This window comes from Dipteris shenzhenensis, chromosome 19 (genome assembly GCF_047967505.1).
Source record: "Dipteris shenzhenensis isolate YYH24624 ecotype China chromosome 19, Dip_SZ_1.0, whole genome shotgun sequence".
NCBI lineage: Eukaryota > Viridiplantae > Streptophyta > Polypodiopsida > Gleicheniales > Dipteridaceae > Dipteris > Dipteris shenzhenensis.
The window spans coordinates 38,000,440-38,007,952 of record NC_141614.1 but is presented as its reverse complement, the minus strand read 5'-3'; the positions used below and the strand labels follow the sequence as shown (position 1 = coordinate 38,007,952).

General features: G+C 44.5%; 1 pseudogene across 4 annotated transcripts; it reads left to right on the top strand.

The window, feature by feature from the left end:
• Positions 1–3,258: 3,258 nt before the first annotated feature.
• Positions 3,259–6,287, top strand: LOC147890437 (dammaradiene synthase pseudogene; annotated as a pseudogene). 4 transcript variants are annotated; one of them, XR_015542755.1, is made up of 3 exons: positions 3,771–3,983; positions 4,025–4,104; positions 4,221–6,287. The product of XR_015542755.1 is annotated as a dammaradiene synthase pseudogene, transcript variant X2 (transcript). The 4 variants fall into 4 exon arrangements; XR_015542757.1 differs by lacking the exons at positions 3,771–3,983; positions 4,025–4,104 and adding an exon at positions 3,259–3,356; XR_015542756.1 differs by lacking the exon at positions 4,025–4,104 and having other exon boundaries at positions 3,771–3,980.
• Positions 6,288–7,513: the final 1,226 nt, after the last annotated feature.

Sequence of the window (7,513 nt, the reverse complement as noted above, 5' to 3'; positions counted from 1 at the left end):
CAGCCCTTTGCGTCTGAGTAAGTACTCTAAAGAATGAGTTGGGTTTTACCAACATACATGTATAAAAGTTTTATGGCTCAATAATTATAGTTTCTAAGTTGTCTTTCTATGTGATGCTGGTCCAGATACGATTGTTGGTACTCCGTTGTATGTTCGTAGTCGTGGTGGACGCGGCGGACGTGGTGGACGTAGACTGAATGGCCGTCGCAGGCTTTTCCCTGCAGTACATGGCCGCAGACTTTTCCCTTAGGGATGTTTGTGTGTGTATTGTAGATTTTGTATGTTCAGTTATGACTTTATTTTGCGGCTATGTATTTGGATATATCAGTCAGTTCTTTGATGTAGCTATTGCATGTTCAGACATGTGACTGCACTTTTGGATGTGATATTTTGAAGTACTCTGTCTTACAGAATTTTTTTTTTGGACATGGTGGATGTGGAGTACATGGCTGACGCAAGCTTTTCCCTATAGTACATGGCCGCAGTCTTTTCCCTTTAGGGATGTTTGTGTGTCTATTGTAGATTTTGTATGTTCAGTTATGACATTGTATGCGGATGTGTATTTGGACATATTAATGAGTTCTCTGATTTCACTTTCGGATGTAATATTTTGAAGTACTATGTCGTAGACATTTTTTTTGGTTAGAATATGTTGCTGGTTTCAGACATTTTAGCATCTTGAGACCCGGCAGGGCGGGTCGCTAGCCCATCGTAGACGGGTCAGGTTACTCGAAAAAGTTTCACACGAAAGTGTTAGAAGCTAAAATCATTATTGGTACCAATGCTGGTGATAGAACGTTTATTCGAAGGATAACATTCATTCCGACCAACCTTAAACTTCCATTCGACATGAGGAGATGACAAGAGCACAGGTGCAAGGTACATAGTTGCTTGACAACCACGTTTTATGTTGACATGTTTAATAGTATAGTCACTCACTTTTAGAAAATTGCAAATCGTATGGGCTGGGGATCTCTGGAGAGTGCGCAACTGTTGTTGGATTTGCTTGAGCTGGAGAGCTACCTTGGGTAAGAATCGTGTACATTGTTTGTTGCTTTATTTTTTTGTTAAAATAAAAGGTTTTTTTTCGATTATATGTGAGTGGGAAAACATGCTATTGTTTATCTTTTAGGACTGTTCCTGATTTAGGGTTTCTAATGAATCTCCACATCCACAATCCATATGGGATATTACGCTGTCCTAGATTGCCGGCTCAATAATTATAGTTCCCAATTTATCTTTCTGTGTGATGCTAGCCCATATACGAATGTTGGTACCCCGTTGTATTTTCATAACTGCGGTGGATGTGGCGAACGTCGCAGGCCTTTCCGTGTAACACATGGTCGTAGACTTTTCCCTTAGGGATGTTTGTGTGTCTGTTGTAGATTTTGTATGTTCAGTTATGACTTTATTTGCGGCTGTGTATTTGGATATATCAATCAGTTGTTTGATGTAGCTATTGCATGTTCATACATGTGATTGCACTTTTGGATGTGATATTTTTGAAGTACTCTGTCATAGATAAATTTTTTTTTGGACATGGCGGATGTGGAGCACATGGTCGGCGCAGGCTTTTTCCCTATAGTACATGGCCGCAGACTTTTTCCCTTTTAGGTGTCTATTTTAGATTTTATATGTTCAATTATGACTGTGTTTGCGGATGTGTATTTGGAAAGAGTTTCACAGAAAGTGTTAGAAGCTGAAAAAACGGGTACCAATGCTGGTGATAGAACGTTTATTGGAAGAATAACATTCATTTCAACCAACCTTAAACTCCCATTCGACATGAGGAGATGGCAATTTCCTATCCGATTTGGCATTTTGCATGACAATCAATAAGCCACAGGGCCAAACATTGTTTGTTTTTGGGGCTATACTTGGTGACACTGGTATTCAATCATGGCCAACTATACGTGGCATTTTCACATATCCGAGCATCAAACACTGTTACCTAAGGTTTTCATTTTGCAGAGCGCATCTAATGCTAGGGGCGAGGAGATGGATAATACTTCTACCACAAATGTTGTGTACAAGGAAGTTTTGCAATTGGCAACAGCAAGAGCCTAGGAGTATGACATTACTCTTTCAAACCCTCTTGAGGCTTTCTTGGGTGGGAAATCTTCATTTCAGTAATCTTTGTATAGGTTTTTTTAAATATTTTGAAGTACTATGTCGTAGACTTTTTTTTTGGTTAGAATATGTTGCTGGTTTCAGACATTTTAGCATCTTGAGACCCGGCGGAGCGGGTCGCTAGCCCGTCGTAGACGGGTCAGGTTACTCGTAGAGGAAACCTAGCATCAAGCCAATGTAAATGAAATTCATGACGTTTCCGGAAATTCATGACGTTTCCAGAAGTCTTTATGGTAGGATAAAACTATTTTTGCTCCTATTTGCCTAGTAAAATCTATATCTCGCTCACAGAATCTCCAGTTTGCATGCTACACCTCCCATTCGATCGTTTTTTTAAAATTTAAAATTATTGAAATAGGTCTACTTATATATTAATCTAAACAGCCAGATTACAACTGAAACAAAATGCTCTCAAGACGAGCTCTTACAGCCTCATCAGGCCAGCTAACAACCAACCATCTGGTTTGGTTCACTATATCCATAACAACCTTCTTACAATGTAGGGAAAACACAGCAATCTTGTTCATAAATGACTCACATCTGGGTAACCATATTCTATGGAGTGTTGAATATCTAATAACATCCCACATAATGGACTTATCTATCCAGAGGTCTGCTCCAAAGATGGTAGCACCCTTGGAGATATACTCCAGCCCTAGGTCCTTGGCACACCATGCTCGGATAGCTCCCCAGAGATTCCGCACCCACGGGCATCCCCAGAACAGATGGGTAAGAGTCTTCGCTCCAGCTTTGCAAATTTTGCATCTATCATCTACTTGTAGCCAAGGGACTAGGCTGCCTACTAGGAAGTGCCCCCCTCCTATCCTCCATAGGAAAAAATTGACCTGGCTATAAGGAGTCACTTTCCACACCCGGCCCTCCATGTTATCTTGAAGTCCTCCCTCAGCCACATTTGTCGTTATATCTTTGGTGCCAGCTCTGCACACATTGTGTCCATTTGCTTCGCTGTCAGTTTGTTTAGTGGGATCCCCGACTCCCATTCCCATTCCTCTGTAGTTGAGGCCATTGATCGCTATTTTTCAGTTTGTTTAGTGGGATCCCTGACTCCCATTCCCATTCCTCTGCAGTCGAGGCCATTGATCGCTATTTTTCAGTTTGTTTAGTGGGATCCCCGACTCCCATTCCCATTCCTCTGCAGTCGAGGCCATTGATCGCTATTTTTCCACATGAAAATCAGACAACATTTGATTCGCTGCCTATTCATGGTGTTGTTGCACTTCTATCGCTCCTATTTCTCCCTATCTTCACCTGCTTAAGCTTAACCTGCAGGCCCTATTAACCTGCCAAGCTATAACCAGCTCTGGCCGTTCACATCGCAATTTGGATTACCACACTCTGCCACGCATCGATCACGATTCCATTCCGTTCTCTGACCATTTGAGCGTTGGTGTACCTCTTGCGACGAGAAGAAGCAGCAGAACTGCATGACTTTTCTTCTTTACGGTGTCACATCATTTCTAGAATGGCGAAGAGGTGAATGGCATGAAGCTTGTGCAGGCGCAACCAGCGCAGCCATTACTCTCTCTCACCTCGCAGAGCAGAGGGCGCCTGACAGATTGGTCCTCGGACCTATTTATAGTCACCTGAAGTCGGTGAAGAATACTCTCGTGGCGACCATACACGAGAGAGGTTTTTCGCAACGACCATAGGCTTTGCACTCTTCCATTTCACGCCTCTTTCTTTCTCCACAACTAATTATTAGGACTCTCATCTCATAGGGCACCTATTTGGTATAACTGTGGCGGCGTGCAACGTATTCTTGAATCTTCCCCTTCTCTGCCCGGCTGTGTGAGCGGTTTCTGGCGTCCGTCCGCAACATTCGTGTAGGAGTGGTGAGTTCCATCCTTGATTTTCTTTTGGAGCTTGATTGCAGTGGTCCTTGCTTTTAAGCTCAAACGATTTCCAGATCATATCGCAGCACCTGCCACCTAGAACTCACTTTGAAGTTTGAAGGTTTGCAAAGAATTGCTCGCAAAATTGTCGTTGGATTTGTGCTGACCAGAGATAATATATATCACTTTCTCCGTCTGAATTGTACCGTAAACTGGGCTAATCACATGCCGTCGCAGGAATTGCTCAATGAGCACTCAACCGGACTTGGAGGATGCCATCAAGCGGGCGCAAAAATATCTTTTGTCAATTCAATATCCGGAAGGCTACTGGTCGGCCGAGGTAGAGTGCAATGTTACCCAAACAGCCGAAGCCGTTATGCTGTATAAGCTGTTTGGCACCGAGGACACCCATCCCATGCACAAGATGGAGACCTATCTCCGAGAACATCAGTGTGCACACGGGGGCTGGGAGCTTTTCTACGGAGATGGTGGCCACTTGAGTTGCTCCGTGGAAGCCTACTTCGCGCTCCGCCTGTTGAATGTCCCGGCATCCGATCCAGCTCTTCAGAAAGCACGCCGATTCATTCTGCAGCGGGGTGGCATCAGCAAGACTCGTGTTTTCACGAAGATGAATCTGGCCTTGTTAGGCTGCTACGACTGGCGTGGCCTCCCATCTCTCCCGTCTTGGCTGATGTTCGTGCCCAACTGGTTTCCAGCCAACATCTACGAAATGTCGTGTTGGGCGCGGGTTTGCACCGTTCCCTTGATCATCGTTTTTGATCGAAAGCCCGTTTTTCGAACGGATCCTGTTATCACTCTGGATGAGCTTTTCGTGGAGGGATGGAAGGAAGCCCGATTTTCGCCACCCTGGCATGGAGATTGGACAGATGTGTTCATTGTTCTCGATAAGGTTTTCAAGCTTGCCGAGAAGTTTAACATGGTACCTTTCCGGAAGAAAGGTCTGGCAGCGGCAGAGAGCTGGGTGCTTCGACGGCAGGATATCTTGGGCGGCTGGGGTGGTTTGTTTATATCTACTAATTTTACTCTGCTGGCGCTTAAGTCGTTGGATTACAGCGTTTCAGATCCCATAGTCCATCGTGCTCTTGAAAGCCTCAGAAAGATATCTATGGAAACGAAGACTTGTTACTGGATGCAGGCGTGCCCGTCTCCCGTGTGGGATACTGCCCTGACCATGCGTGCTCTAATGGATTCAGGTCTTGCTCCGGATCACCCCGCCCTACAGCGCGCTGGACAATGGCTTCTAGAAATGCAGATTTTGCAGGAGGGTGACTGGCGGGTGAAAAATTGGGCAGGCAGGGCCGGAGCCTGGGCATTTCAGTTCGAAAATCGCTGGTACCCAGATGTAGACGATACTGCATGTGTAGCGATGGCTCTGGCGGGCGTTCGGCTGCCAAACGAGGCCGCAAAGCGCTGTGCTATCGCGCGCGCAGTGGATTGGATAAGCAGCATGCAATGCAAAGCGGGTGGGTGGGGTGCATACGATCGGGACAACAATCAGAATTGGCTGAATGCAACGCCCTACGGGGATCTAAAAGCGATGACGGACCCCAACACGGCAGACGTAACGGCGAGGGTGGTGGAGATGGCGGGGAGGCTGAAGATGCACCCGGAGCTACAACAGCTCCCAGCGGATTGTATCAGTCGAGGTGTGGCGTATCTTCGAAAGGAGCAAGAGAGGGAGGGGTGCTGGTATGGGAGATGGGGAGTGAACTACATTTATGGGACGAGCGGAGTGCTGGCTGCGTTGTCTGTGGTAGCACCTGAGGCTCATAGATCAGAGATAGAACGAGGGGCCAAATGGCTCGCAGAAGCTCAACACAAGAACCAAGCAAGAGATGGGGGGTGGGGAGAGACTTGCTTGAGCTACGTAGATGCCTCCCTCAAAGGGCACAACGACTGTGCCACCCCATCCCAGACTGCATGGGCCTTGCAAGGGCTTCTGGCTGCAGGGAACGCCCTCGGGTGGTATCACATGGAGGCCTTGGAGGCAGGGGTGGAGTATTTGCTTCGCACTCAGCGAGCAGATGGGTCTTGGACAGAGGCTTGCTTCACTGGAACAGGATTTCCTGGCCACTTCTATATGAAATACCACCTCTATCCTATGTATTTCCCCTTGAGTGCCCTCTCACGCTATCGCTCTTTCCTCCACCAGGGCAAGCCCTTGAGCCTATCCAAACCCCACAAAATCTCTAGTTGCTCCTGAAAATCTACACTACATTTGCTTCTTTCCATCATCAACTCTTTAGGGCATTCTTAGTATATCTACATTTCTTTCTTTCCATCCTTGAGCTTTTTAGGGGATTCTTATTATATCACTAGTGTGGCTAGCACACAATATCTCTGCATCGGTGGTAGCTTGTGCAGCCGAAACATAGACAAGCTTTTCATGAATTGGTGGTGGCTCGTAAAGTCTAAAGATAAGTACGATGCTAGTTGGAATAAAGGTAGTGTCTAACCTGCGGCAGTAGACGTTGAAGAGTAATTATGTTTTTTGATGACACAAATGTGTTTGAATGATATATTGAAGTATGCATGTCATGACTATATTCTAATTTGTGCTAATGTACAAATACAACTACCATATGTTATAATAGCATGGTTTTTCCAATAGCATTCTCATTTGGTTTCTTTTTCATCAAATTGTATAACATGAAGAGAGTTCAAAGTAAGTGTGAAAAATTGATTGGTTTCTAGAATTAAATATCAAATTTATTGACCTTATCCCTCAAAATTTTAGTATCTTGAGTATAATAAATTTTTTTAAGAGCGAAAAAGGGAAATTTATATTAATATAATAAAAGAATCATACGGCAATGCATAACATTTGCAAAGCCAAGTGAAATGTGATGTTATTCCCCCTACAGTACTCAAGATTCTCTAAGAACTATTTCAAGGCATATGGAATTCAACTAGTCTAAAAACCAATAATTCCTAATTATCGGGACCCTTTAAAATCATTCCTAATTATTGGAACCCTTTGAAAGATAACAACGTGTGCAAGGCTTCACACTCTCCATTGGAGTAAACCATTCATCTTTTATCTCCTAGTAAAGCAATTTTCCACAAGGTAAGAGTAGCTATGTGGGCTTTGTGAAGCAAGGAGCCCACAAAGTTCCAAAGAGATCGAGAAAAATGCAACCCCAAAAAATATGGAAGTATGTTTCTAGAGCATTCTTACAGAGTGGGAATACAGGAGCCATTGCTTCCACTTTGCTACTCTGACCGTAGTTGAGAAGTTTCCTGCAAGTAACCTCCACTGAAGAAATAATTTGAGGCGACTAGAAGGACTGACCTCTGGCCCTACTCATTGTCACCTTAAAGCCCAAACATTAACAGAATCTTGAGGGGACTATTGTTCCCATGTTTGTTGGGAAAGTGCTGGTACTAGTTACAAGCATGATAAGGCTAGAACAAGTCCGTAAGAGTAAGCTTATGAGTGTCTTTCCCTGTGTTGGTGATTCATTCCGTAAGGTTCGTAGGTTATCTATAGACACAAGTTGGTTGGCCAT